The sequence below is a fragment of the Rhincodon typus genome, chromosome 11 (genome assembly GCF_021869965.1).
Source record: "Rhincodon typus isolate 14 chromosome 11, sRhiTyp1.1, whole genome shotgun sequence".
Classification (NCBI taxonomy): Eukaryota; Metazoa; Chordata; class Chondrichthyes; order Orectolobiformes; family Rhincodontidae; genus Rhincodon; species Rhincodon typus.
Window position 1 is genome coordinate 42,006,691 of NC_063342.1, and position 24,296 is coordinate 42,030,986.

At 41.8% G+C, this 24,296-nt stretch overlaps 1 protein-coding gene and 2 long non-coding RNA genes across 3 annotated transcripts in view; 1 reads left to right on the forward strand and 2 right to left on the reverse strand.

The window, feature by feature from the left end:
- LOC125484458 overlaps positions 1-2,290 on the reverse strand; it is a 10,054-nt gene extending 7,764 nt beyond the window's left edge. Inside the window, exon 1 of the long non-coding RNA XR_007263296.1 lies at positions 1,609-2,290. This is a non-coding gene — a long non-coding RNA (uncharacterized LOC125484458). The remainder of the gene's footprint in view (positions 1-1,608) is intronic.
- The window catches only part of LOC109923462 (BCL-6 corepressor-like), a 95,467-nt gene that overhangs the window by 37,226 nt on the left and 33,945 nt on the right, over positions 1-24,296 (reverse strand). The window lies entirely within an intron of this gene.
- Positions 2,753-24,296, forward strand: part of LOC125484459 — a 39,322-nt gene continuing 17,778 nt past the window's right edge. The window contains exons 1-2 of the long non-coding RNA XR_007263297.1: positions 2,753-2,917; positions 10,762-10,919. This is a non-coding gene — a long non-coding RNA (uncharacterized LOC125484459). The remainder of the gene's footprint in view (positions 2,918-10,761; positions 10,920-24,296) is intronic.

The window sequence follows — 24,296 nt, forward strand, 5'->3', positions numbered from 1 at the left end:
CCCCAGCACACACCCCCCCCCCCGCAACACCACACTACCCAAACACATACACCCACCCCAGCTCACACTCCACCCACAGCACACACACCCCTACCCTCACGCCGCACCGTCCAACACACCTAGCCCCACACCACTCCCCCTCACCAAACACACACCCCCACTCCACACATTCTCAACCACACACCACACCCCCAACACACACATCCCCCAACCCAACCTCCAACCCCACACCGCACCCTCCCAGCACACACAACCTCAACTCCACACCGCACCCCCCCCAGCACACACAACCCCAACCCCACACCACAACCCCAGCACCCACCCCCAACCCCACCCTCCCAGCACACACACCACCACCCCCACACTGCACACCCAGCACCCACCCCCAACCCCACACCGCAACCCCAGCACACACACACCCCACCCCTACACCGCACCCCCAGCACACACACACACCCACCCCTACACCGCACCCCCTCAGCACACACACCCCCAACCCCACACTGCACCCCCAGCACACACCTCAACTCCACACCGCACCCCCCCAGCACACACAACCCCAACCGCACACCACACCCCCAGCACCCACCCCCAACCCCACACCGCATCCTCAGCACACACACCCCCACCCCCACACCACACCCCCAGCACACACAACCTCAATTCCACACCGCACCCCCAGCACACACACCCCCAACCCCACACCGCACCTCCCCAGCACACACAACCCTACCCTGACACCGCAACCCCCTAGTACAAACAACCCCACCCCCACACCGCATCCCCCCGTACACACACCCCAACCCCCACACCACACCCCCTCAGCACACACACAAGCCCCTCCCCTCAGTGCACACTCACCATACTCCCCCAGCACACACTCACTGCAGTCCCTTCAGTGCACACTCACCATACTCCCCCAGCACACACTCACAGTACTCCCCCAGCGCACACTCACTGCACACTCTCACCATACTCCCTCAGCACACTCTCACTGCAGTCCCCCAGCACACACTCACCGCAGTCCCTCAGCGCACACTCACCACACTCCCCCAGTGCACACTGACCACAGTCCCCCAGTGCACACTCACCACACTCCCCCAGCGCACACTCGCCATACCATCACTGCACACTCTCACCATAGTCCCCCAGTGCACACTCACCACACTTGCCGTACACTCACTGCACACTCTCACCATACTCCCTCAGCGCACACTCACTGCAGTCCCCCAGTACACTCACCGCAGTCCCCCAATGCATACTCACCACACTCCCCCAGTGCACACTCACCACACTCCCTCAGCGCACACTTGCGGTACCCTCATTGCACTCTCACCATACTCCCCCAGCACACTCACCGCAGCCCCCCAGCACACTCACTGCTGTCCCCCCAGCGCACACACTCACCATACTCCCCCAGCGCTCACCCTCATTGCAAACCTCTCAGTACACACTCACCCTGTACACTCACCGTAAACATCACAGTGCACACTCACCCTGTACCCCCGGCACACGCTCACTGTTCACACATGCCCAACACACGGTATACCGCCTCATTGCACACAATCGGCTAACAAGACACAGTTAGATGGAAATATTCACATTTACCTGCAGAATGACACACACTGCCCTGCAGTGAATCCCCAGCTCACCCTTCCCCGCCAACTCCCCAAACAGCAAGTCTCTCTCTCTCTCTCTCACACACACACACACACACACACACACAGAGTTGTGCAAACCACCGTCTCAGTAATTCTGGTAATTACATACAGATCGAAATACCCTGATACTGCCGGATCCATCCTCCAGCAGGCAAGCGCTCCGAGTTTCGGAAAGCCACATTCTCTCACTTTATTTCCTCTCTCTCTCACACACACACCCCCTTAGTCTTAGTCACACACACACACGTATTCTTCACACTCGCATATCTCCTTCACACGTCTCTTCTTTCCTTACACCAGACAAATACTCCGGTGCCCTTTTCCTCACTGTGTCCGTCACACTGCCCCCGCCCCCAACACATTCTCACAGTCTCAAACATACGCATAGACTCTTACACAGACACACACGCCCACAGCCTCCCTCGCAACCAAACACATTCCCTCCATTACACGCCGCTTGTCGGAGTCACAGTTACACATGACTCCCCCGCAAACTCTCAGTCATGTAGAAGCAATCTCTCTCACACCCGCACTAACAGCTCGCAGCAGCTGCTTCTCTCTCCGCGGCCCGTATAAGCAGAATCCGCTCTGTTTCTCCGAAACTGGGCGGAAACAGGGCGTTGAGAGTTTTGACTGTTCTCATTTAGAAGCCAGCGCTTTGGACGCAACCACGAGGAAGCTCAGTTATTAATGCAGAACATACTTCAGCCTGCTCAGCACTTCGTCAGATCTTCCACCCCCCCCCCCCCCCGCCACAGAACACATTTTTTGGCCAAGGTTTCTTTTCGCAGTCCGCTACAGATCAAACATGCAGAGTTTGAGAGCGGGTGTTTGTTTAAACGGTGAGAATACTGTCTGCGATAACTTTGGGAAGAAAAAACATTGGATAAGGAATCGCTCTGAACATTCATACAGGGCACGAAGTCTGCAAGCTACAGCTGTGACCTTATGACTGAGAGTAGCTGATAATACTTATAAAGTTCCTCTTTACCGATAGCAGGGGAGTCCGGGAGGGGGTGGGGCGGTTAGATTAAAAATTGCACAAATTGTCTGCAAATAATGTTTTCATCTACTGCACTGTTTGAGATATTCCATACCCCACCAGTCCGAGTTATCTTGGTCATGAGATGCAAAAGGTTGCATTCCCAGCATCAAGAAAGCTCCATGCCCAGATAACAAGGAAGAAGAGGAGAGGTGGGAGTCACCTTACCGACCCCTTTACCAATTTCTCCCCCCGCCCCCAAGACATGTGCTGGGTAAGATTCGTTACAATGAATGAATTGCTCATTTGTGCTCCCGCATTGTTTAATGTAGCAATTATTCACAATCAGTTGGAGGTGTTCTTTCATAGCAATTTGTGTCAGCGTGTAGCGACTGCACGACGCTTTCCTTTCCTGGGGATCGGTACTCTGTGTCGAGTTCGGGCTCTTTAATCACTCGCCTCATAGCCTTGAGCTGCTGACCTCTCTCTCTCTGTGTGATGTGTAGCGCAGTACGTGCTGCACAATTTCCATCACCGCTCCCGATATTCTTCTGTTTTAGTTGGTTTCTCCCAGAGACGGTTAATAACACCTCACTCTGAAGAACATATCGCTAACCTCTCGTTTCACATCCTAGTTCAGGGAACCGCATCCTTCTTTCGAAATGAACAACCCTACAAATATGACTAACGTCAGCTGATTTCTGTAATTCCCCCCTCCCCAAAGGAAACTTCGCTTTTTAAAAAGAGGTAACAGCCACAGCTCGCTGTTTTGTTACCTGTTCCTGACAGTAAACGTTACCAATAAAAGGTCGATGTCTACATTCTTTGTTCAATATCTTAGTTTTCGATGCAACTAAAGGAATCCGTGTCCACGGTTACATATTTTAAGCTATATATAAAGTCACCGCCGATAATGAAATTGGTGTAACTGGATAGACATTTCGGGGTTTTTAATTATTCAATGGGATTAAATCCCTGTGTCTTTTTTTCGGGAATGTAATTGGCGATAGCGGCTGCGCGAAGTGCGCCACCTGTCTCAGTGCTGCTGCCTCCAGCAGAAACCCCAGCCGCAGCAACTTCACAAGACAAAGATGGCGAAAGCTCCCATCCCCCACCAGCTAGTGCCACTTCCTCGACCCGACCGCTTCACTGCGATATGTATACAGCGCCAATCTCAAGCTTATTATCAAGATCGAAACGCCTGTTTCCAAACGGACGCAGGAAACAAGCAATGGAAGGCACTCGACAAGAACGATACAACACGCTACAACAGCTTAAAACAAAACGTTGAAAGCCCCTTTGCTTTCTTTCTTGAAGAATGCACGATGTTCATGTTGCATACACGAACAAAGAACAATAAATAGGCGCTTGGTGTGCGGGGGCGGGGAGGACGAGACTCGATCGAGTTATCGCTATTTCATTGCAAAACGAGGTACAAAAAGTACAACTAAACTGCACAAAACTCTGACCGCAGCTGTAGCTGCTCCTTTAACAAAATCAGCTGCACGTTTGTTAAAGAGCGTTGATTTAGTTCACATACCATTGAAATGTTAAAAGGTTTCTTGACCATGAGGAGTAAAAGCTTTCACTGCACAAACAGATGCTCTAACCCGGGGCTTTCAATGTCATTGCACTCGCTTGTATCGCACCTAAACTGCGGAATACAATTTCTAATCAGATACAAACGTAAGCCGTGAATTAGTTCAACTCTGTGCGGACTTTACTTAAACCAAATGCAAATTAAAATGCAGAGTGGAACTCCAGTTGAGAACGGAGCTGGATCCACATTCACCATTTGGAAAACTTAACAAGAAAATTTTAAACTAAAATGAGCAATACCCCTATGTTATACACAGACACACGCACTGTGGAGTAACAAAACGCTCTTTTCGTACCGTGTTGCTAAAGCTTATTAGGATCTTGTCCCCACTACGGCGACCTTTAAAATACAAGCCATCGAACAACACATCATTTAACTCTTGAACAAAAACAGAAGTTGCAGGAAAAACTCAGCCAGTCTGGCAGCATCTGTGACCCTTCCCGGACACGAAATGTTAACTCTGATTTTAATTCACAGGTGCTGCCAGACCAGCTGAGCTTTTCCAGCAACTTATGTTTTTGTTCCTGATTTACAGCATCCGCAGTTCTTTCGTGTTTTTAGAAACAATTTAACTCTATTCAGATAAATTCTAGAAAGCTAGTGTCTCAAAATGAATTAATTATAACTTCTAAATAGGAAATATCTCAATGTGATGCAGAAAACTTGGGGCAAACATTTATTTATATATTTCGCAGACGTAAATAAAAAAGAATGCATCAACGTATACTATTTTTTCTTCATTCCCTAATCTCAGATTAAGTACAGTTTGTGCCCATCTCACTGTTCCCATCCGAAAATACCAGAATGACGAGACTATTTAAACGCCCCTACAAGGAAAAGATGTATTACACTCAGCACTGATTTAGGGACGACACAATGGAAATATAAAATAATTAAAAGAAATTAAAGATAATTAGTTCTGACAGTAGCGACTAAAAAGGTAAATCAGATGTTGGGCTCAAACTAATTGTACAGAAAGAAACGAAGGCAATGAATCAGAGTTCCCACTCCAGCAAAGTGCGCGTGTACGGATGAAGAGCAAGGAAAGGGTTAGGCCAAGAGTCCTTTTATTCAAAGTATATGCCAGTATTCACTCAATGTCCATTCTCCACACATTAACAATAGGCTGTTGTGAGACGCTCTGGAACTGTATCCCGAGTAAAAGTCAACAGCTTCTGAAGAAGGCTAGGAGAAAACTGGCATGGAAAAATACTGCCAATGTATAGGAAGGGCATATAATTTCCCCCCAGCAGAACTTTTGGTGCACCAGTTTGCATCTCCTGAGCATTCAATAGTGAAATGACAATAGTGGGAAAAATGGACTGCTGTTTCCGGGGGAAACCTGCAGGATAGAGTCATAGAGGTGCACAGCACTGAAACAGACCCTTCAGTCCAACTCATCGATGCCCGACCAGATACTTGAAATTAATCTAGCTTCATTTGCCAGCATTTGGCCCATATCCCTTTAAATCCTTCCTATTCATGTAACTATCCAGATGCCTTTTAACTGTTATAATAATACCAGCCTCCACCACTTACTCTGGCAGTTCATTCCATACACGCACCATCCACTGCACAAAAAAGTTGCCCCTTAGGTCCTTTTTAAATCTCACCTTAAACTATGCCTTCTAGTTTTGGTCTCCCCTATCCTGGTGGAAAGACCTTGTCTATTCACCATATCCATGCCCCTCATGATTTTACAAACTTCTATAAATGTCAGTCCTCAGCCTCCAACACTCCAGGGAAAACAGCCCCAGCTTAACCAGCCTCTCCATATAGCTCAAACCCTCCAACCCTGGCAACACCTTGTAAATCTTTTCTGAACCCTTGCAAATTTAACAACAGCTTTCTTATAGCAGGGAGACCAGAACTGAACACAGTATTCTAAAAGTAGCCTAACCAATGTCCTCTACAGCCACAACATGACTTCCCAACTCCTGTACACAATGCACTGACCAATAAAGGCAAGTGTACTAAATGCCTTCTTCACTATCCCGTCAACCTGCGACTCCACCTTCAAGGAACTATGAACCTGCACTCCAAGGTCTCTTTGTTTGGCAACACTCCCTAGGACCTGACTATTAAGTGTACAAGTCCTGCCCTGATTTGCCTTTCCAAAATGTAGCACTTCACATTTATCTAGTTTAAACTCCATCTGCCAATCCTTGGTCCCTTGGCCCATCTGATCAAGATCCCACTGCACTTCTTCACCGTCCACTACACCTCCAATTTGGTGTCTGCAAACTTACTAACCATACCTCTTATGTTCACATTCAAATCATTAATATAAATGACAAAAAGCAATGGATCCTGCACTGATCCTTGTGGCACACCACTGGTCACAGGCCTCCAGTCCAAAAAGCAATCCTCCACAACCACCCTTGGTCTCCTACCTTTCAGCCAATTTTGTATCAAAATGGCTACTTCTCACTGTATTCCATGTGCTTTAACCTTGTTAACCAGTCTACTATGCAGAACATTGTCAAATGCCTTATGGAAGTCCAGATAGACAATGTTCACCATTCTGCCTTCATCAATCTTCTTTGAAGAAGTGACAAAAAACTTAATTAAGATTGTGACACATGATTTCCCACACATAAAGGCGTGTTGGATATCCCTAATCCCTCTTTATCTTTCGAAATACATGTAAATCCTGTCCCTCAAAATCTCCTCCAACAACTTGCCCACCACTGATGTTGGGCTCACCAGTCTGCATTTCCCTAGTTTTTCCTTACCAACTTTCTTAAATACCAACTTTCTTAGCCAACCTCCAGTCTACCACACGTTACCTGTGGCTATCAATGTTACAAATATCTCAGCAAGGGGCACAGCAATCACTTCCCTGGCTTTCCACAGAATTCTAGGATACACCTGATCCAGTCCCACCTTTATGCATTTTAAGGTATCCAGCATTTCCTCGTCTGTATTATGGACACTTTTCAAGATATTGCTGTTTATTTCCCCAAGTTCTCCAGCTTCCATATCCTTCTCCACAGTGAACAATGATGCAAAATACTCATTTAGTATCTCACCCATCCTGTGGTTCTACACACAGGCAGCCTTATTGATCTTTAAGGGGCCCTATTCTCTCCCTAGTTACTCTTTTGTCCCTAAAGTAGCAACCCAATGGATTCTTGCTAACCCCATTTGCCAAAGCTATCTCATGTCCACTTTTGACCCTCCTGATTTCCCTCTTAAGTATACTTCTACTGTCTTTATACTCCTCTAGGGATTCACTCAATCCCTGCTGTCTATACCTGACATATACTTCCTTCTTTTTCTTGACCAGAACCTCCATTTCTCTAGTCATACAGCATTCCTTACACCTACCAGCCTTGCCCTTCAACCTAACAGGAACATTCCATCTCTGGACTCACATTATCTCATTTTTGACGGTTTCCCACTTTCCAGCCATCCCTTTACCTGTGAACATCTGCCCCCAATCAATGTCTGAAGGCTCTTGCCTAACACTGTCAAAATGGGCCTTCCTCCAATTTATAACTTTAACTTGTAGATCAGGTCTATCCTTTCCCATAACTATTTTAAAACTAATAGAATTATGATCACTTGCCCAAAGTAGTAACGAACAAAAGTGGAAATTAAGTTTATTTCAGAACTCTGTCAGAACTGAAGCAAGAATGCTTTTATTGAGCGTGAACTTAATAGGGTAGTTCATTGTTCCCCATTGTATCCTGCTCAACAACAACTTTGATGGTTGATTTCTGTTTAAAATAAATCAAATTATATTTTAGAGATTCTAAATGTTCAAATGGAACCAAAGTGGCTAAAACAATTTGGGCTCTCGCTGTACCTACATTGACGCATCCAATTTTTCCCATTTTGATGCCCTTTCCAAAAATCTTTTTCCTGTTTTATTTTCAACTAACGGTCCTTAAAGTAGTGGTACTGGTGCAACATGAGATTCTTGTTTGCATCTTTGATAGTTCACCAAAGTCTCACTTGGACTGGCAGAACATTTTTAATTGTTCGTGGAATGTGGGTGTCACCAACTGGGCCAATATTTATTGCCCATCCCCAATTGCCCTCAACTGGCTAACTAGGCCTGTTTGCTTGTATCACTAGAGAAAACATCTACCACCTTAGATAATCGTTCCTTACAAGTGCCTAGTGGCAGTAGCGTGTATCACCTATAAAATACACTATATCAAGTCTCATGACTCCTTCAAAGCACCTTCATGTTCCAAATCTGCAACATTCACCTCCTGGAAAATTCAGGGCAGCAGGTGCATCAAAACACCACTACTGCAAATTTCCCTCATGTTACACACTATCCTGAGTATAGTCTTGTCACTCCTTCACTGTCATTGAGCTAAAAAGACATCCCAATAGCACTGTAGGTGTGAACTGTAGTGGTTGAAGAAAACACTCAGCTTCATCTTCACAAAAGCAATTAGGGATGGGTAAATGTATGAAGGCCTTGCCACAATGTCCACATTCCATGAACAAATGCAAAAAAAAATTGATTAATGAAAAAGTTACCTTTCAAAGGGCTTTACTAAAGTTTATAATTTTGCAAAATTCATGATAATCTTCTGATAGGGAATGGCTGAATGCCTATAGGTGGAAAGTTGTTAATTTATCAATAAACTGATATCTACTTGAAAACCTATTATGACAAATGTCCTGCATTAATAACCTACAGTACAAGCGTTAGGGGATAAAATGCAATTTTGCAGATTCTGCCAAGTCATTTGGAAGGCTTGGTGTGCAGGAAATGCTGGACTATGCAAAACAGATCTAGATATGTTGGTAGGAAAGGGCCCATGTTTAGCAAATCAAGCTTAAATTTAAAAGCTTTCCATGCAGACAGGTCAAAGTGATAACGGTATGTACAATGTATAAAAGGAACAAGATTGAAACTGGTGCTCTAAGGAAAATTTGGTTGTTGCATTAATCCACTCTATAAAGGTTCACAATCAATGCTGCGATGCTATAGCAAAAGCAAACAGGATTCCAGGACACATTCACGAGACAATTTACTACAAAACAAAAATCATACCATTTTATTTTTCTTCAAAAATTAAGGTTAGGCCTTCTTGGATTTGTTTTACTATCATACGGGGGATATTCAGACTTTGAAATGAGTTCAAAGGAGGGCTAGAAGATTAATTCCCTCTTTGAAACAGCTTAGTTACTCAGATACGCTCAGACAGCTGAAACTGCAACTTTCAGAAAAGCACAGAACCAGGCAATTTGACAAAGGTTTATAAAATAATGAATGGACTAGATTATGTTTATGTGAACCAGCTTACTTGCATTTCAACTGGATAGGTGAGGAAAGGCACGCTTACATATGATGTATGAGCAGAACTAAATTTAATATTAGAAACATTCCTCCTTACCAGCGAATATAGTGTACCTGTAGAACAGGCTACAAGCTTTTGTGGTGAACACCGATTTGCTGTTGTCTTTCAAGCAAAAGTAGAGGCCTGCATCAAATGGAGGTGTAGATACTCCCTCTGATCTAAGCTAGGATTGGTGTGATCCCTCACTAATTTCAATCATTTGAAGTGGTCAAAGAGGATATTTCTAGACTTTGTTTCCCTAATTAGCTTGGGATTTTATTTACTTTCTCATCTAATAGATCACATGATTGACTCAAGTGTCTGTATTATGAATCATAAGGCACTGTAACTACACATAGAACAAGATGTACCAATGGATTCTTTGCTGTTGTGAGTTTAAATTTCATGTATATTTCCCTTTTAGAATCTATTATGGATTCTGCCTTCAACATTGTTTCTTATAAAACATTCATTCCATGATCTGATCAAGCTACTGTATTACAATAAAAACTTCTTTGACATTTCTCTCCATCTGTCGGTGAAAATTTTAAACCTGTAACCTCCAGCTACTGTCTTGCTAACTAGCAAAATAATATTTCCTATTCAAAATCCTTTAATAGTAAATTTCTCCATCAGCTTTTATCTTCAATTTCTGTTATACCACAAAACAGTTGTCGGCATAATATCACTGACCCTGACCTAACCTATGATGCCCAAAATGGGACACATCATCTAAAAACCCACATATAGACAGAATGGCAGAGTATTACTTAAGTGGTGATAGATTAGGAAATTTTAATCTATAAAGATATCTGGGTGTCCTTTTAATTGAGTCATGCAAAGTAGGCATGCAGGTGAACTGAGCTGCTAGGAAGGCAAATGGTATGATGACCTTCATTGCATGAGGATTTGAGTATAGGAGCAGGTTAATCTGTATTGGAGCTGTGCTGGGTCTTGGTGAGACCACACCCGGTATATCATGTGCAATTTTGATCTCCTTACCTAAGAAAATATATACCTGCCACAGAGGGAGTGCAACAATGGCTCTCTAGACTAGTTCCTTGCATGGCAGGTTTGTCCTATGATGAAAGATTGGGTTGCCTGGGCCTCTATTCACTGGAGTTCAGAAGAATGAGGCGGGATTTCATTGAAGCAAATAAAATTCTGACAGAGCGAGACTGAATACAGGGATGATGTTTCCTTTGACTGCAGGTACAGAACAAGAGGTCACATCCTCATGAAATGTATCAGGTCATTTTGGACTGAGACGAGAAGAGATTTCTTCACTCAGAGGATAATGAACCTGTGGAATTCTCTACCACAGAAAGCCGTGGAGGCGAAGTCACTCGATATATTTAAGAACAAAACAGGTACATACTGATGTTGAATGGTGAATTAGAAAGAATGGGCTGAATGACTTATTCCTGCTCCTAGTTTCTACGTTTGCCATCTACTTTATTTCTTTTACCAATACAGCATTATTTCCTGAAATGGTTCTTTAAATTTTGCCACACATGGTGAAATTTACAAACCTGTGTAGTAGTCTTAAAATAATCCATGTCTCTGAGTAAGTATCAAATGTATTCCATGGTATAAACTCTGGAAAATTTGCAAGATTGTGGTCAGAGATATTTCTACTGATTTCTGTCATCATTCCAGAAAGGATGTCATCAGAGTCCAACATCTGTTACAGTCTAAACTGTTTTAACTGCAATGATTATCCCACTACATTTTGTGCACTACTTCTCGTGTATCCGTGGATTTTTATAATCATGTTCTGCTGTGAAAACTGAAGTGCAGTAGTAATTTAGTTACTTCTTCACACCTCTGTCCTCTGAGATACAACCCATGTTTTGCTATTTTCCTCTTTACCTCTCAGACCTTCATCATACACCTTTTGACTTATTCTAATACTCATGCATCATAATATATTTATCTTGATTATTTTCTATATTATTAGCCCCTAATCAAACTATTTTTTCATACTAGGTATTTCTGAATGCAAACAGCTCTTTCCAGAATCCTCTGTAGGTTCAAATATGAATGTAATTCTGCCATTTGGGTTTAACTATGCCTTTGTTTATTAACAAGTAAGCTAAATGCTTCGAATATGGGTGAACAAAATATTCCCACATGCTTCCAAATTGTCAAATTATACAGAAAAGAACCTCTGCCCTCAACATCAAGATATCCATAGAATTCTAGGGATGCACAACTAACATCAAATACTTGGCTTCTATGCAGCCTGTTTACGACATGTTTTAGAATAGAATGGTCATTTATTGTCATCAAAAATACAGTGAAAAGTGTTTAAGTCAGCCTACCATGGTGCCTGTGGTAATAACAGAAGCCATAGATAAGAAAAAAAGTTTAAAAAGAGTTGAGACAAAGTCTATCTTAGGTCAATTCCCGGCTCTTGGCTTCAGGAAAAGACAGTACCGTTGCAAGACCGCCATGCCAGGCCGCTGGAATACCAGGCTGGAAACCACCTTCTAAGCAGTCCATCCACACCGGGCCACTAGAATCTGGGCTGCAAGACTCCACAGAGGCCACCTCAAAGATTAATCTCATTGCCAATCCCAGGAAGGAAGATGTTGCAATAGCTGCCCAAAGGATTCCCGGGCCGCCGGATGCTGGGCTGAAATCACCTCAATGCCGAAGCCAATCACTGGCCTCCACTGATGTAACAGGCAATAGCGGGTCACCGTACTTCCTCCTCTGCCAGCTGCCTTCTCAACACCAATTCCAGAGTCCCACTCCATACTCACCAACTGCCTCATTGTCCTCCAGGTCCTGCTCTAGGCTCACTAGCCATCACTATGCTCCGGACCCCAACAAAGATGCCTTCATCCCGCCTTCCACTAAAATAAAAATGAAAAAAGAAGAGAAAAGAAAGAGAAGAAAAAAAGAAAAGCAAACGGAGTGGATGAGCTCTGGGCACTGGAGCCCAGATGTTGCCTACTCTGCCACTGCCATCTTGGAAGGGATCTGTGTCTAGGTGTCTAGGAACTGTGAACCAAGGAGGAAAGTGGCTGGGACAGATTTATCAGATTTTTTTTAAAAAAAGTAGATTCAGTCATCTTATCAGACCTTGTAACAATGTGATTTCTAAAAGATATTTACTTGTTTTGAATGAAAAAAAATCAATTCATTAAATGGACATGAACACATCCCCAAATATGAGCAATAATTCCAGTAGCAAATCAATTTTGTCTAATGAATACATGTATATAGGAGCACTGGCTACAATATTGCAATTTTTCCAAGACTCAGCAGAGGTGCTTGAGATTGGAAAATTTATATATTATGGCCTTATTCAAGAAGATTGATGAAAGCAGAGCGGTAGATGTTGTTTTTATGGAGTTCAGCGAAGCAGTCAACAAGGTGCTGCATGATAGACCGATTAGTAAGGTTAGATCACATAGGATCTGGGGATCTAGCCAATTGCATACATAATTGGCTTGAAGGTTGGAGACAGAGGGTGATGGTACAGGGTTGCTTTTTAGTCTGGAGGCCTGTGACCAGAAGTGAGCCACAAGGATTAATGCTGGATCCACTACTTTTCATCATTAATATAAATGATTTGGATGTGAATATAGGAGGTACAGTTAGTAAATTCATGGATGACACCAAAATAGCTGGTGTAGTTGTCAGTGAAGATTATCTCCGGGTACAATGGGACTTTGATCAGATGGGCCAATGGGCCGAGGAGTGGCAGATGGATTTTGATTTAGGTAAATGTGAAGAGTTGCATTTTAGTAAGGCAAACCAGGGCAGGACTTTTACAATTAATGGTTGGGCCCTGGGGAGTGTTGCCAAACAAAGAGACCTAGGAGTGCAGATGCATAGCTCCTTGAAAGTGGAGTCACAGGTACACAGGTTGGTGAAGGCGGCTTTTGGCATGCTTGCCTTCATTGGGCAGATCATGGAGTATAGGAGTTGTGATTTCATGAGCAGAGCAGGGACAGCCAGCGGGCTGAAGGCCTGTGAGGATCGGGTACGATTATTGGACTGGGGACCGGAGCATAGGGTCAATGTCTTGCAAGCCCAGACAGACCATATGTGTAAGCTTCCTGCACTGATCTACTGCAGGCCCTTTATAGAAAGGCTGTAACGTTTATCATCTTAACATTATTTCTCATTTTTTCTAATTTATACTATGAATAACAGAAAGTAATCTGACTTTTTTCCCTTTATTTCTCTATTTTGTATCTAAGTTCTGTACCTAGGTATGTTGTATCAAAGATGGTGCCCATTTGGGGGCGACATTTTAAACTTTTCATTGTACTCATGTACTTCAGTACACGTGACAATAAAGGATATTCTATTCTATTCAATTCATGTTGCTGGTGTACAGAACACTGGTGAGGCCATTTTTAGAATACTGCATACAATTCTGGTTGTCCTTCTATATGAAGGATGTTGTTAAACTTGTGAGGGTGCAGAAAAGATTTATGAGGACGCTTCTGTGACTGGAGGGCTTGAGGGAGAGACTGAATAGGCTGGGGCTATTTTCCCTGGAGCAGAGGCCAAAGAGTGACCTTATAGATGTTTATAAAATCATGAGGGGCGTGGATAGGGTGAACAGCCAAGTCATTTTCAAGCAGTGGGGGGATCCAAAACTGGAGGGCATAGGTTTAAGGTGAGAGGGGAAAGATTTAAAAAGGGACCTAAGGGACAACATTTTCCAAGCAGAGGGTGATGCATGTATAGAATGAGCTGCCAGAGGAAGTGGTGGAGGTGGGTACAATTACAACATTTAAAAGGCATCTGGATGAGTACATGAATAGGAAGGGTTTAGAGGGATATGGGCCAAATGCTGGCAAAAGGGCTTCGGTCAGATTAGAATGTCTGGCCAGCGCATACAAGTTGAACCCAAAGGTCTATTTCCATGCTGTATGACTGTAACATTTATAAGGATAGACCCAGCAATTACAGACCTGTTAGTTTAACTGCAGTGATGGTGAAGCTTCTAGAATTATTCACAATAAAATTAAAAGTTGCATGGAAAATGGTGGGTTGATTAGGAAGAGTCAGCTTGGATTTCTAAAGGGGACATCATGTTAACCAACTTGTTAGAGTTTTTTGAAGAGGTAACAGAAAGGCTTGATGAGGGTCTTCCCATCCAGGCAAGTGGACAGTATTCAATTATTGTGCCTCATGGATATCAGACAGGATTTTGGGAGGCAGTAGATGTGTTAATGTTGAACAAAACATCAACATCAAGCCACATCAAAAGACATTGGATACAGTGCCATACAAAAGATTTGTGAGGAAAATGATGGGACATTAAATAAAAAGGATCAGTAGCAACATAGGTACAAAATTGGCTGGGCAATAGAAAAAAATGTAATGGTCAATAGATTTTTCAGGCTAGAGGAAGATTTGTAGTGGAAGATTGTGTATTGAGACCCTTGATTCACCTGATATATATTAATGACATGAATCTTGGTATGCAGGGGACAATTTCAAAACTTGCAGGTAACGGAAAACTTGGAAGAATTTTAAACTCAGGAGGACAGTGTAGAACTCCTTAGGATGCAGACAAGTTACTGGAGTGTGCAGATAGGTGGCAGATTAGTTCCAATGCAGAGAAGTGTGAGTTGATGTATTTTGGTCGGAAGAACATTGGAAAACAAATAGAGACTAAAGTTCTAAGGGAGAGTGCAGGAGCAGAGGGATCTAAACGCATGCCTGCATAGATCAATGAAAGTTGCAGGACAGGTAGAGAGCAGTAAGTAAACCATGCAGTACCATCAACTTTATTGATAGGGGCACAGAGTGTGAGAACAAGGAGGTGATGTTGAACTGGTATAAGATACTTGCTAGAGCTCAGCTGGAGAACTGTGTACGGTTCTGGGAAGAAAGAATGTGAATGAATTGAACACAGTGCAGAAACAGTTTACAAGAATGGTTCCAGGAATGAGTAGCTTCAGCTATGAGAATAGATTGAAGACTTAGGGTTGCTGTTCTTGGAGAGAAGGCTAATAGGAGATCTGATAGAGGTTTTAAAAATCAGGAGCAGGTTGGGTAGAGTAGATAGGGAAAAAACTGTTCTCACTCAAAAAAGAAAAAGAAGAGGGCATAGATTTAAAGTGATCAGCAAAGAAGCAAGCATGAAGAGAGGAAAATCCTGTTCAATCAGCAAGTGTGGAATGCAGTACCTGCAAGTGTGGTGGAGGCAGGTTCAATTGAGTATTCAATAGAGCATTGGATAAAAATAATATGCAAGAGTGTAGGGGAAAAACACAAGAGATTAGCACTAGGTAATAATGTTCACTGAATGAGCCAGACAAAGCACAATGGGCCAAACAGCCTCCTTTTGCACTGTAACACTTCTGTAATTCTGTGATATAATCTGTTACAATTAATACTGAAATTGGGTTATTTATAAAATCAATAAAATTATTGGAAACTAATATTTGCTTGAGTGGTTATGGACACGTTTGCTTTGCACTTCTTATTGCAGGCAGCAAACAAGCCATCAACAATTTTTGAAATAATGTTTCTAAATCAGTAATCAGTTTCTTTGTTGCATCCAGTGAGGTTAATGGATGTCTGTAATGAGTTAATTATACCTTCAACAATTCTGAAATCTTTCTATGTGCTCAGACTTCCTGTCCATCACACACTTTCAACATCACAAATTTTCAAACATGATGCAGAAACTTAAATGAAACAAAGCATGAAGAAACAAAGACAAACATTTGGAATGTACAGTCAAACTCTCTCGGAACAGAACATACCAAAGCCATAAAATTCCTATCCTCTTAATTCACTACTGTATTAACTCTCCCTGAGTATATTAATCAATTAAGCTTTGTGACCTTAAAAAAAGACATTTCCACACTTTTGCAATGGAACATTGTTTCATATTATGCAATATTCCTGTCATTATAAAACAACTCAATTGTTAGGAGAAGCATAAACGGAGATCTGCATATGTATTAAAAACGTCTTATGTCTCAAAATTGTTTTTAAAATTGTAAATCAAGCTTAGAATGAGCTGCCAGAGAAAGTTGTAGAGGTGGGTACCATTACAACATTTCAAAGGCATTTGTACAGGTACATGAATAGGAAAGGTTTCGAGGGATATGGGCAAAATGCAGGCAAATGGGACTAGTTTAGTTTGGGAAGCCTGGTCAGCATGGATGAGTTGGATCGAATGGTCTGTTTCCATTATGTATGACTGAATAAAAAGGGCCATTCAAGATCATTATGCCAGCCAGCATTCTTAAATCTACAATTGTCTTTAATTCTCTATTTATGCCAATCTACCACACAAGGTCTTTCAGGAATGACCTTGAAAGGGACACTCCAGGTTTGCTTCTAAACTTTGCAAGTATACTATGTTAAAACAGTCAACGGCAATGCCACATCGGATCAGTTTGTAATTAAATAATTCTAAAGTTGAGAAGTTTATGCTGCATGCCACTTGAAAGTAAAGTGAAAGTAAAAAGTAGCATAAGAAGTACAAACAGACAAATTAGTAACAGCATAATCACAATCCTAAAGCAGTTAGACTAAATGTATAGACATGCCTTTGTTTTGTTTAACAGTCCAAAGATGTGCAGGCTAGGTGAATTGGCCATGCTAAATTGCCCATAGGGATGTGTAGATTAGGTGGGTTATAGGGGGATGAGTCTGGGTGGGATGCTCTGAGGTTCGGTGTGAACTTCTTGGACTGAAGGGTCTGTTTCCACACTGTAGGGATTCTATTCTATTCTATTCTAGAGAAATTTAAAGGTCACATTAAGACAATTTAAGGTGAATTGAAAATTAGTGACCAACACTGAAATATAAATGACTCGGGCAGCAATATAATCCTCCAGGTTTACAATCTAAAATAATATTGTTTCCACAATGACTGTGTGCCAGTCATTTTACCAGTTTACATAGGATTACCTGAAACCACGATTTCAAAAAAAGAGAGGGAGTGTATCTCCATGTTCTGATATTTTTATCTATGTGCTGGGTTCAATAACATTGATACTTATGTTATCCAATTCAGTATCTATTCTTCTAAGTGATGCAATATGGATCATCCAAAATATTGGAACATGTTGTCACAGGATCAGAAGTGTTACAGTGTAGAAGGAGGCTATTCAGCCCATTACCTCTGCACTGACTTTCCAAATGAGCATCATGACTTTGTGTTCCACTGCACATTATTTAGATACAAATAATCATCGAATTCCCTCATGAATGCCTCATTTGAACCTGTATCCACCACACTTTTCAAACAATACATTCCAGACTTGAACTACTCATGTGAAAAGTATTTTTCCCTCACCTTGCATAAGCATTTTTTTTTGCAATTTTGAATTTTGTATTGAAAAATATCACAGCACCAAGATGGTCCCAACCAAAGTCATACTGTTGTGTATCATCCCTCGTTACCTTTCTCAATCTTCTTTGATATGATTAATCAAATAACACCACCTCTAATGGATCTTTCTATATTCTGCAGTGAGATCAATCCATGTATTTTCCTCTTCCTTGTCTGTATGTGGCTGCTTAATAGGTATGGGGTCAGCTTCCACACAGAGGCGAATGGCAACCAGCACTACATCTCCACCACTTTTCATGACATCTGCATCAGTGGTAGCAATGGCTTTTACCTAGTTTGCTGCAACATGAATAAAATTGAAACAAGTGTCTTCATCTCCCACTACCAATTCTGTAGCCTTGCCTGCAACTGCATCATTTTTTCTAACCAATGCCTGCCTTCAGGGAAGGAAAAATGCCAGCCTTAACTGATCTAGCTTACATGTTACTTCAGGCTCATAAAATGCACTTCACTCCACCAATTTTCCTATGCAGATGTGTATGTTTATGACAGTATTAGTAGGAGTGCACAATCCTTGTTGAGATGAGTCCCATTTTCGCATTGAGATAACCTCCATGGTATTGTGTGGTGCTACTAGTGAGCTATTTAGGACAGATTTTGAGCAGATCTAGCAACTCAAGACTGGGCATTAGGAGGTGCTATGGGTTATCAACAGGAGAATTCTCCTCAAACATATTCTATAACTTCATGGCCTCACATATGCCCCTCTCTACCATTACCATCAAGCTAGGGAATCAACCTGGTTCAGCGAAGAGTACAGGACAAACCAGGAGCAAGACAACAGTTTCTCTATTCATAGTCGTTGCCGGACCTGCTGAGTTTCTCCAGCATTTTCTGCTAAATTCAGCTGTGAATGATGGTGGACAAGTAAACAAATAGAAGGAGGTAAGCAAGCATACTTATCCCCAGTGATGCCAGAGACCAGCACACCAGTCCAAAAGGCTGAAGTGTTTCCAATCATCTTCAGTCAGGGCTGCCAGGTACATGATCCATTTGGCCTTCTCTTGGGGACAACACAAATGAAGAATCTAGTCTTCAGACAATTCAAATCACTCCCAGGGTATGAAAAAATGCTCATGGAACCGAATAATGTCACGCCTAATGACTCATGCTTCAGACTAAGCTCCTGGACAAATTGTTCCAGGAGAGCTACAACAATGACATCTACACTATGTGAAAGATCTCCCTAGTTCACAAAATCCAATTCAGACAATTACTAACAAAGTAGTCTAGTCACAATTGTCATCGAATACTTGAAGAGGTCACTGACAGTGTTATCAAGCAGCTCTTACTCAGCAATAGCTTGTTCAATGTTGTGCCGGTTGGGTCCCATCAGGACTCTTTGGTCCAGACTTCATGGTAGTCTTAGCCTAAATTTAACAAAAAGGCTAATCATCAGAGATGAGGTGAGACAAAGGTGGCATCAAGGAGTTCAAGCAAAATGTTAAGTCAATGAAAATGAGGAGGAAAGTACTCCACTGTTTAGTGCTATATATGATGCCCAATGAAGATGATGTCTTAGTAGACATAAATCATTTCAGCCACATCGCTGGAGGTCTTTTCTCAGCAATGTCTTAATGTCCAACCACTTTCAGCTGTTTTGCCAATGACTTTATCTCCATCATAAGGTCAGAAGTGGAAAGCTGTTGATTGCAGTGCTCAGTTCTGCTCAGCTCCTCAAATAATAAAGCACAAGCAACAAGACCTGGTCAACTTTCAGGCTTTGGTTGCGATGTGGCAAGCAAAATTTACACCATACAAGTGCCAGGCAATGATTCAATTAACCTAATTAGTATCCTTGACAGTTAACAATAATAACATAACTAAATCTACCACATCCTGGGGCTCACCATTGACTAGATATTTAATCAGATAAGATACATAAATATTGTGGTTACAACACCAAGACAGAGGTGGAGACTTCAAAGTGAGTCACGTCTTTCTTCCCCAAAGTCTGTCCACCAACTGCAAACACAAGTCAACAGTATGATGGAATATTCCCCACTGAGACTTCATGCAACCATTTTAACAATATTCAAGTTGTTCAACACTATTCAAGCCAAAGCAACTTGCAACTCCATCTGCTACCTCAAACATTCACTCTCTTGACCCTATGCACAGCATAGAAACTATGTGTACCATCTTTAAGATGCACTATGGCAACTCAAAGCTCCTTCAACAGCTTCTTCCAAACCCACAATTTCCATCACCTCAGAGAATAATTAAGGGCAGTAAACACATGGGAACAGCAAGTTCCCCTGTAAGCCACACATCATCCTGACTTGGAACTATGTTTCTATTTGTACACTGTCTTCGGGTCAATGTCCTGAAACTCCCTAACAGTACCGTGGGTGTTCCTACTTCACATAACAGTTAAAGAAGGCAGCTCACCACTGCCTTGTCAAAGACAATTAGGGATGTACAGTTAATGCTGGCCACATATCAACATTCACAATACATAAGTAAACAGTTAAACGTGGAGAGCCAGAATTACTGCTCTGTGATCCTGCTTGCATCAATAAACCACCAGTCCACTTTATCTCCAAAACAGTTCTGCTGTTGCCAGTGGGACCATAGTGAAAGATAATTAGGGAATGCTGTTCAGAAACTGAAACACTGAGAAAGCCCCTTAAATTTCAACATTTACTGAATGTAGCACAGTTTGCAATCCAATTACCAATGTTTCACATAAAAAGTCCCAAGCCAGTTAAAGTGCCAGTTTCTCAGGAGGTCCGAATTAGATCTATTATGTAAAAGTGCACAATCATTGAAGTTGTCAGGACAGATTGAGAATGGGGTTTATAAAGAATACAACATTCAAGGTTTGATCAATACAGGCATAGAAGCAAAGTTATGTTAAACCTGTGTAAGACTCTGGGTGAGCCTCAGCTAGAATGTTACTGCCAGTTCTAGGAACCAGACTTTAGGAATAGTCTAAAGCATTAGAAAGGAATGGACCCACTAAGGTTTCATAAGAATGGTCCTAGGAATAAGGAATGTCAGTTACATAAATGAATTAGAGAAACTGATCCTGTGAATAATAAATGTATGTGGGCATCACTGACTAGATTAGCATTTATTGCCATTCCAAATGACCTGCAAAAAGGTGGTGGTGGGCCATGTTCTTGAACTGCTACATCCATGCTGTGCAGCTACATCCACATTGCTGACAAGAGCGGAGTTCCAGAATTGACTCAGCAACAGTGAAGGAACAGCAATACATTTCAAGTCAGGATAGTGTGGGGCTCAGAGGGGAACTTGCAGGTGGCAGTGTTCCTATACAATTGCTTCCCTGTCTTTAGAGAGGTTTGAAAGATACTATCAAATGTTTAGTGAGTTATTGTAATGAATCTTGCAGATGGTACACACCATGTGTTGGTGGTGATGGTGGTGGAGCATATGAATGTTGAAGGTGGTGGCTGGGGTGTCAATTAAAGGCGTTTCTTTTATTCTGGATTGTGTTGAGTTTGAGTGTTGAAGGAGTTGCATCCATCCAACAAGTAGAAAATATTCCATCACACACTTGACTTCTGCCTTGGAAATGGAGGACAGGCTTAGCAGAGTTAGGACCTGAGTTATTACCTGCTGTAGCAGTCACGGTATTTACAATTGCATCCAGTTCAGTTTCTTTGGAAAATAGAAAATTGAAGGGATATTTGATAGAGGAGCTCAGATTTATGAGTGTCTGGACAGGACAGACAAAGAGAAACTATTTCCATCAACGAGAGGATCTATAACCAGAGGGACAGATTTAAGGTGACTGACAACAGGAGTAAAAAGTGCTTATGTAGTGAATCTTTAGGATCTAGAATGTTTTGCAGTCAGTCAATCTAGGCATTAAACAGGGAACTGGATTAATTGAAAAGGAAGAACATGCCAGGTGACATGCCAAGAGAGTGGCGCTAGGCGAGTTGTTCCATCAGAGAGATCACGATAACACTGAATAGCCTCAATCTGTGCTGTGACTATTCTATGAAAATACAACAGTTACTTTAACCATAATACAAGGTGAAAGCCTTTCTAGTTGTCCCAGGTTAGATTAGCTATTTACTTTACCTCCCTTAAGTGATAAGACCAGCTTCTAAAGCAAGACTGAATCTCGTCTTCCATAAGAAACCTCATAGCAAAGGAAAATGGGAAGCAGGATTCCAACCAGCAAATAGGATTATTCTGGTGCTTTCACATGTATATTCCACTTCACAGTCAATAACATCTTTTGCAGTTTAGTCACTATTATTACTGAGGGAAAAGCAACTGACAACATAACTTTGACTTAAATCTGGTGTCCCCGCAAAGGCACACCAACATGTTCCACAATTGGGGAAGCAGCGTGATATGTTCACTATGACAGATAAAGGAATTTTTTTTTATGATTTTGGCAAATGTTTATATTAAGCATTTAGTCCTGGAGATCCCCCATTTGAACTATTCTGTTCATAATACAAAAAAGAATAGAGGGCTTGGATTTAAAGTGATGTATAAAGAAAGCAAAGGTGATGTGAGAATACACTTTTTCACAAAGCAAGTAGTTAGGGTATGGAATACACTGCCTGGATATATGGTGGAAGCAGGTTCAATTGAGGCATTCAAAAGGGCATTGGGTGATTATGTGGACAGAAATGGTGTGCAAGAGTGAGGAAAAAGCAGGAGATTAACTAGTGCCAATGATGCTCATTTGAAAAGCTGACGCAGACACGATGAGGCAAATGGCTACCTGCGCCATAACGATTCCATGATTCTGTGATTGCACACATTTCAGCTTCATTCACTACCTCTGGGAAAGAAAGGGGTCCATGCCTTCATGCAGAAAGTTAAAATTTGAATTGTACAAATGCCAAGCAACAACCATCAACAACAAGAGAATCTAACCACACTCATTTGACATTCAATGGCATAATCATTAAATTCCCCACCATCAAATTCCTGTTGGGTTCCTAATGACCAGAAACTTAACTCTACTGGACCAATCAGGTAAATGCTGCAGGTATGATAACACTTTACAATGTATTATCATTCAGGAATTTGGATTCTAAAGTAGAGAAAGAAGGATTTTCGTTGTCAGTTCTATGAAAGTCATTTTCTTTTAAAGTCATTTTTTGAACAGTGGGTTCAAGAATAATTTCCAAGATAGTATGTGATTTGATCAGATACCTGGGAGGATAACGGTTGAATATTTATAAAGTGGAACTTTTAAGACTATGGAAAGACAGATATTCAGAGGCAAGAATATGATTTCAGTTTAAAACAGTTTCATAATAGCAGATGGGTAGCCAGTTTGTGAAGAAGTCTTCAAGCTGGAGTGGGTTCTATACTAAATTCCTAAAAAACATTAAAAGGCTGAAAAAGACCCTGAGTTTCATTTAAGATTCAGTGTAAAGAATCAGTGAGTTGGTCTGTATCCGTACGTCTTCGTTAGAGACAGTAGGGAGCAAATTACATCTGGTAAATGTGTAGACAGGCCTAAATAAATTAACTGGTAAGTTAAGAAAGAAATCGAAGAGTTAAGATAGGAGTGTTACTTCATGGGGATTGAGTGATGATAAAGGATATTACAGGAAAATAGCTGAAGTGTTCTTTTAGCCATTTATGTTAAGCTTTTTCTATATTATCATACATGAAACTTTGAAATTTTCTGTAACAAGCTTATGATCGTTTGTTATAAAATTACTGCAGCCTTGTGTGAATATGTTCAGTGACTGGTTGCCATGGTAACCAAAATTACAAAATTAAAACTTATGATCTACCAAGCTAAATTTCACTGAAATTTGGCTTGTCCAATATTACCATTAGCTAGATTTTCAGAGACATAACATATCTCTAGATTCCTCAAAACCTGTCCATCATCCTCAGAAGCAGTGTGTTGGAATACTCCTTATTAGCAAGCAGTTCCAACAATACTCAACAACCTGAATACCATCCAGGAAAAGCAGCCGGCTTGATGACACTGCATGTTCCACCTTAAAATGTTTAATCCTTCCACCACCAACTCACTATGGTTGCAGTGTGTACCATCTACAAGGTGCAATGTAGCAAATCTCCTAGACTTCACTGGCAGCATCGCCCAAACCCACATACATTACCATCTAAAAAATAGAAGAAAAAGGCAGGAGGCACACAGGAATATCATTATGACCAAATTCCCTGCCAAGTAAATACCAACCTGACTTGGAAATATATTACTGCTTTTCCATGGTCATTGGGTCAAACTCATGGAGCTCTGTCCCCAACAGCACTGTGTGAGTATCTTTACTGCTCAGCTGTAGCTGCACTGGAATTGGCTCACTACCACACTTTCTCGAGGGCAATTAAGGACAGGTAATAAATATTGGCTGGACTTCTAACAATATTAACATTCTTTGAATTAATGTATCTTCTTCCAGATGTTTATTTTTAACTA